This window comes from Montipora capricornis, chromosome 10 (genome assembly GCF_036669925.1).
Source record: "Montipora capricornis isolate CH-2021 chromosome 10, ASM3666992v2, whole genome shotgun sequence".
NCBI classification, from domain to species: domain Eukaryota; kingdom Metazoa; phylum Cnidaria; class Anthozoa; order Scleractinia; family Acroporidae; genus Montipora; species Montipora capricornis.
Genome location: NC_090892.1, coordinates 10,284,503 through 10,292,002, shown reverse-complemented (window position 1 = coordinate 10,292,002; position 7,500 = coordinate 10,284,503). Strand labels below are relative to the sequence as shown.

Sequence of the window (7,500 nt, the reverse complement as noted above, 5' to 3'; positions counted from 1 at the left end):
TGCTAGGTCGGCCCTTCCACATATTATTTCATTTACAATGCCACTCCATGTTCCTTTACTTTGGTTGAATTTTCCGTGTTGCCCATCCGGAGCTAAGTAAATGTTCGTATTGAAGCCGAGATCCCTTTGTAAGAATTTCATAAAGTCTATGGAAGCTCCAAAACAACACCACAGTTTTTTCGTTTTCTTTGTAGAATTTGTAAAAATGTATTCATAGCAAGGGACCGCTCTACCCGCACACGGTTCATGGCTTTCAGATGAAGGGTCTTGGGCACTCACGTATGGTGGTGACAAAACAACTGAGACACGCAGAGTGGGGCGTCTTGGAGAAAGGAGCGGAAACATCTTGTTTCCACTGAGCCCCTGGAGAGGCTCCAAAGCGAGGCCGGAAGCTGTAATTAATCCTACTTGGACCCAGTGCTTCTTTTTATTAAGATCAACTTTAAGATCCCAGATATAAAAGTTTAAGCCATGCTGCGATTGGTCCGCCAATGATTGTTTTTTAAACAAGGAGCTTCTTCCAGTGATATGGATTTCTTTTAGATACCTTTAAAAAAAAAATTGGAGATGTTATACTCATTAATTGAAATTTCCTAGAATAAGCGCGTGGTTCAGTTTCAATACGCCTTTTGCAAGAAACGATCACATGGTACAAAATCCGCCATGCTGGAGGCAAGCTCATTATTATTCCCCCACTGGGACATTAAAACAAAGAGACCTGAACCGGTCAAACTTGACTTGTCTTTGTTTTAATTTCCCAGCGGGGGGAGGGGGAAATAACAATGAGCATGCCCTCCACCATGGCGGATTTTGTACCATGTGATCGTTTGTTGCAAAAGGCCTATTACAGTAATATAATCACTAACCATTTGACTCCCACACGATCTAAAAGTTCATTCTCCTAATTACTTCCATAGATTTCTTCGTTGGCTGGTCATGAGAATTTGATGTTATATCAGGATCATATCCTTAAGCTGATAATCTTCCGTATGGCGAGATGCTGGCTTTAGGAATATCATACGTTTCTTTATCCCACTGACCCCTAAACCGCTCTACACTGACGAGTAAAATCGTCTGGCGTTGTACAGAGTTAAATCTGTTAAGGACTTTCTCGCGAAAATTTTCTAACATTGATTTTTTTCTGCAAACTTTATCGTTGAAAGATGATGAGTTAGTGATGTCAGAAATGTAAAAAAAAATGGGGGGCCACCGACTTCGTTTTGGAGAGAACTTGCCCGGAAGAACACCTTAAATCTGAGAAAAATTCGGCTTCTTTAGCGAATAAGGACACAGTGTTTGTAAGCCCAAAAATTGCAAATTACATCTTTAAAGTGAAATGTTCTCTACCAAACTTTGTTTAGTGGACCCATCAAGTGGATTCAGTTAACTGTTGAGGTTCCTCAAAGAACAAGATTGCATTTAGCGACCGTAGTTTCATGCGCCTTGCAGCCGCAAGATGGCAGGATTCCATGTCCCGAGGACAGAAATCTTGAAATTCTTTTAACTTCCCACATTGATTTTTCGTTCATTTCTGGACAATGTGGAGATAATTGTAAATAAAATCTGTTTCTGAAAAGAAAAGTAGGGGTCACCGAACATCCAAGATCGTTAAATCCAAGCAAAGCTATAGCAATGGCCATCTGCCCTATCGTTGTTCATTTTAGTACTTAGCGCGCGCGATACATGACGTGTGAATTTGCGTGCGCTGTAAGGATGCGCAGTAGCAATGGGCGCGAACGCTAGGAGTTAATGAGTTATGACAAAAAAAGCAAAGCCGATGACAAGTGCTCGATTTTCTTGGCTCGAAATTGCTCTGCCTATATATTCTATTCATAAAAGGCGGCTAAGAAATTATTCTTTTTTCTTTGAGCTAATCATCCTCCTTAGCTTCGTTAACTCCAAAGTGAGGCTTGTGAGGACGATTAGCACAAAGACAAAAGAACATTTTCTTGGTCGCCATTAATGAATACGGTCTATTTATATTCAATAGACCTAATCGGCTAACTCAATGTTGTACCCAATTCAAATCTCCCGGGATTAAGAATCTTTGTGTTTTTTATTTGCATAATAATGAAGCATTCATGTTTAAATGATATGGAAATACCTGGAACAAAACGTTTCATTCCCAAAGGGTTTGAATTGGGTACGACATTGAGTTAGCCGATTTGGTCTATGAGAAAGATGTCCTCTGAGGCTCGAAATGTCTTAAGTCTGCGGCACAAACACAAGAACTATTTTGTCTTGAATGTTTAATGAATGAAAAGACAATTACGGTGGATGGTTGAAGGATTTCCCATTAAACTAACGCATGCGTAATTTGCACTGAATAGGAAAACAATAGAGCGTTTCCACATGACGTCACGGCGGCCATGTTGGTGTTCCAAAACATGATGGTGTATTAAACTAATCCTGGGGAATTGAACTCTATTTTTATGCAAATACTTCTTGTTTCAGAAAGCCAATATGGCTGCTGGTCACGTGAGAGAAAACGCTCTTAGGCCATTTCCGAGTTTATGTTTGCCTCCTCTTCAAAGCGAGTCTAAGTGCGAGGTTTCTGTGATGATAATTAGTTCTATTTTACATATGAATGAAAACTAATTTTCGTAAGCAAAATTTCGCACTTAGACTCGCTTTGAAGAGGAAGCAGACCGGTATGAATTCGAAAATGGCCTATTGAGCTGTGCCGCAGAAAACGCGAAAAAGCCATAAATAGATTAACGTGGTGTATCAAATAAGCTGATATGCACATACCTCATTGCTCTTTGTTGCAAGCCATTCCATTGGAATGACGACAAGTTGCCAATGCTGTCTTCTTTGCCGAGATCTTTAAATGATCGCTTATAAGCGCTCTCAAACAGCACAAAGGAATCGTACAATACGTTGATGTACAACTCTGAGTCGTGAACCACCTCAGGGGACCTGGTGCCAATCATAGTGACTCCGGAAGGAACTGTACTTAAATTCCGCACTCCATAAATGGATACATCGCTGACCAACCATGCGCTACTGTTTTGTACAGATTTTAAATCCTGAATTATTGAAATATCTTGTCATTCGTTGTCAGGCGAAGGTGTGTTACCACCACATCTATTTTTTTCAATAACATTTGAATATCTCTCCTTGTTTCGGTTAAGTTTTCAACTCCATTACTCCAGACAGTTGATGCGACAATCCATTTTTCCTTAAATGCGAGGTAATTCATGGTATCAGCAAAAATTTTTCCATCGTACGTTGTCGATACCAAGAGACAAAAAGTTTGCCATCCCATTTTGTGCATGATCTTTGCGACGGCGTGCGCGTAATCGATAACAGAAGGTGCGGCTACCCGCGCCAGTCCACTAGCAATCGAGCTTTCCTACAAACCAATTTGGAACAAAGTTCAGTGATGAATAAATGAATGAATGCACTTTTTTGAATGCGAAAGTGCTAACTTCTTACGATATAACAATAACCGTAATCACTGCTAGTATTTTCGAAGAAATGTTACTTAACGATGAACTTCTTCAACATCCCTTCGATTTTGTTGAACAGCGATGTTGAATCGAAGTTGAATCGATGTTAAAACAGTTTCCCGCCCCAGCAGTCAACATCGTTCAACAAATCGAATGGATGTTGAAGCAAATGTTGAAGCCGGTTTCTGCGGGCCTTAACCATGTGACCAGTCCGGCTTGCTCTTCACGATAAATCAGTCTATTTTCCCCGTGCACTTTCTTGCTCCTTTCGTTGTTTTCGTTACCATTATACGTGTCATTATACAGCCTGTTTTCTTGTACTTGTGCTTTCTCTTTCTTCCGCTGCTTTAATTTCGTGTTTTTTTTATTCGGGCTCTTTCTTGCTTTCGCTCACTGTTTTCAATGATATTTCGCCCGTTTTCTGTTGCTCTCAGTCTCTCTCTTTCACATTTAGCATTGCTCACTCATCACATATTTTAAAACAAAAAATGTTAGCTTGTTTGTTTGTTGTCTTTAAAAGTTTTGAGTGTTTCACTAAAAGCAGTGTGAAATGCAGTATGCTGGTCGTGCAACTTCCAGCCAAAAAAAACGTAGGTCCAGCAGTGCGACATTTCGCGTATTGGCTTATACATGAAAAGTTGAACGTACGGACGGTCGGTCGGAGTAACGTCAAAACCAAAGCATCGATGGGATTACCATATTTTCTCAACCATGGTTCGGTCGCGTGCGCGCCTTCGGCCGCTCTAAATAAGCATCTTAAAAAATTGTGCTCAATCATGTTCGTCACCGGAGTTTTTTTTACTGGAGACTGTAGTTAATCTGAAACAAGAGTTTTCAAAATTAAAATAAGCCGAGAAGCTTTGATTCAATCAACAGAAGTTTCAACCGTTCCATCTCCTAAAACCAAATGGAAATTACCGTGCCCGGTAACAATCCTTTTCGTATCATTCTACCTTTTAATTTAAAGACCAATATTCTGCAAATAACGTGCGCTAAGACTTACACGACCACTCAAACAAGATAACAGACATCTACTCCCCACCTTCATGCACAAGCAAAAAAACTCATACAAGACCTTGCAGTGACGGAGAGAAAAAAACCGCCTTACTAGTAAACCAAACGATACCTTGTTTACGAGTACTTTTTACACGTGGGAGTGGAAAAAAAAAAAGGAAAGAAGAATATAATCTTGGAGAACCTCCTGGGTTTCTACATTCTTAGTGGTGCTTGTTTTGGGATTTGTATTGCGCGGCTCCAGAGACAAGGGACAGTTGTGACCACTCGAGTGAAGCCAAAACTCTCCACGATTATATTATTTCAGGGGGGCTGGGGTGGCACAGTGGTGAGAGCACTCGCCTCCCACTAATGTGGCCGGGTTCGATATTGTATGCCAATCACGGTGAATGACATGAAGAGATTTGTATTTTTCGAAGGTGACTCCGAGATACTCGGAAATATCCGAGTGCTCCACTACGACCTCCACGATTACTTGATCCGATTTGCCGAGCATCCGAGCAATCTGAGTAATCGGAAGATCGTAGTTAGACTCCTACAAAAGAGCACTCGGATTTTTCCGAGTTTTCCGAGACACCATCGAAAACTGAATAAATCTCTTCATTACATATTCTCAATCAGACGAAAAAAAAACTACATTTGATAATGGCGACAAGAGGAAGCAACATTGCTTTTAAAATGTTCTTCTACACTGTTAGTATTCGCTTCGCACACAAAAAAATATAAAAAGCGCAGTTCTCACACGATCGATAAAACCATTTCAATACCCCTTTCGTAATTGAAATGATGTTCTTAAAATATCGAAATCTTCACCCTATTTTGCATTGTATTTATATTAGTGATAGCATCTGAAACCCCAAGCTAAGAAATTACCAAAAGCATCTGAGGATTTTGACAAAGTAACGTTTAGACAAACTCTTCCTATCAGAGCCTTTCTTTTACTGCTCGATTTTGGCGTTTTGCGGGAGGGGGAAAAACTCGGCATGAATCGAGTAAAGATCTTTATTGAGCATGCGCTGATACGTTGCCAGAACCACACTTTCGAACCTGGACTCCTGGTTACGCGTACATAGGCGAGTGCTTGCCGCTATTGCCGCGAACTTAACTTGTTTGCTCGCCTCCTGCAACTTCTCTCCGCTGGTTGTAGTACTGTCTCTCGAACGTAAAATTCGGTTCGGAAACCAACAAACACTCTCGGTTCGCCTCAAACGTCTAGTAAAAATTAGGAATAAGAAAAACAGAAGGGATGGAAAAAGATTCCTGTTGCCTTTGTTGTCATGTGGGATAAACTTGTACCGAGCTGGACGTACCTATGACTTTAATGAGTTCATGAAAGCCTTCGCCAAGGAAAAATCGCCCAGCTGGTGAATCTTGTCAAGAATAAAAAATGGCGCTTGGCTTCGCTGAGCAGATTCTCGCCGCCATCTGATTTTTTCATGGGTACAGCGGGCTCGAGAGGAAACAAGCTGACTAGTCCAGAAGTTTCCGGGGGCTGCGGGAGCCTCCTTTTCTCCTCCTCAAAAGGAGGGCTCTGCTCAGCAGGGGAGCGGTTTTTCGGATAAGTTCTCAAAAAGGTGTGATTATAAACCCGGTTTATCACTACAGAAATTTTTTGGGCCGACTCGTGTGTGAAATTACGGACGGGGCCCACAAAAAACAAAGGTTCGGCTACTGATTTAATTTGCAGTGTTATAACAACTTGTCAGTACCAAATTTCATACGTGCCGCACGGCAACCACAAATTTTTACCCGTGCTGGGACCTCGGCGACGGAGGTAGTCCGAGCACGGGTGTTAAAAATTGGTACGGGTGCTGAAAAAACTAGGCCACGGTTCGGATTAGAACAAGTAGTGTGAACCACTTTTAAAGGGCCAAATTTGAGCCTTAATTCATATCGGCTTAGAGGGGTGTGTTTTTTTGTTTCTATTTCAAGATGGCTTGCATCATTCTCCACCAAAATCACGCGGACGTTCGTGATTATAATTGAGACTGCGCTTCTCTGCAAGAGAACTTACCCCGGGCCCAAAAAATTTGGCACGATTATTTTTGATACGGTAAAAATGGTTCGTAGTTGTAAACCAAAGTTTGCCGAAGTTCTTTTTTAGGGCCCCGTTGCCCAATTTTCACACGAGCACGTGCCGAAAATTGTCTGTAGTGTAAAAACAGGGCTTATATATCTTGTCATGGGCTTGTCCTCACCTGGACTCCAATTAATCGATTTGGTTTTCTGGAATGGTTTGTTTTCTGTTCGGGAGCGGCTTAAACCTCTCTTCCGTTGCTCAATTTGCAACTTCCGCGTTTGAAATTTTAGCCTCCTTCTATTTTTAACGGATTAATGAAAATGTCCTTAAATTTTTCCGGTCGTTCGAGGACTGAAATAGCCGGTTCGCATTTACATTCCAATTGGAAATTCCGGATGTTTTGGTGGAAAATGGCAAACCAATCGAGGGTATGCATGTCGAAACCTTGTGCATTGTTTTAATGGATTGGCAACATATCAACCGTCAACATCAATGGGGAACGCCAGTGAATTGTAATCCTAAGGACCAAAGAGAAACCGTGCCCGAATATGAAGGTAAATATAACTTCAAGCTTCAACCAAGATCTCAACAACTATCTCATGGTTTTCACGCTGTTTGCAGTGTTATAAAAAGAAAACAAGTCTCTTTTACGGAAACAATTTGGTAAGGCGCAGGTACTCGCCCATATATCAGATAAGGTTTTAAACAACGTGCTTTAAAATCCGCCCGATATTTTTAAATTGTTAGTTAGGGTAATACTTGTACTGTTCAATATCCTGCAATCCCCACCAGGAAAACACACGAAAATGATACCACAAGGATAATAAGTATTGGCTCTACAAATATTATATTGGCTAAAAATGTTTACAAATGTTTATCCGTATATTTGTGTTTCCTATTTTATTTTCGCGTCTCCAATATTGCAATTGTTTGATGAGTTTTCCAGTTGGAAATATCGCGGTCATAGCCTGCTATTAAGCCAGGTTAATAAGGAGTTTTTTTTTCGCTAGAGGG

General features: G+C 40.9%; 1 pseudogene; it reads right to left on the bottom strand.

The window, feature by feature from the left end:
• LOC138020283 (glutamate receptor ionotropic, NMDA 1-like) overlaps positions 1 to 7,500 on the bottom strand; it is a 16,493-nt pseudogene that overhangs the window by 8,355 nt on the left and 638 nt on the right.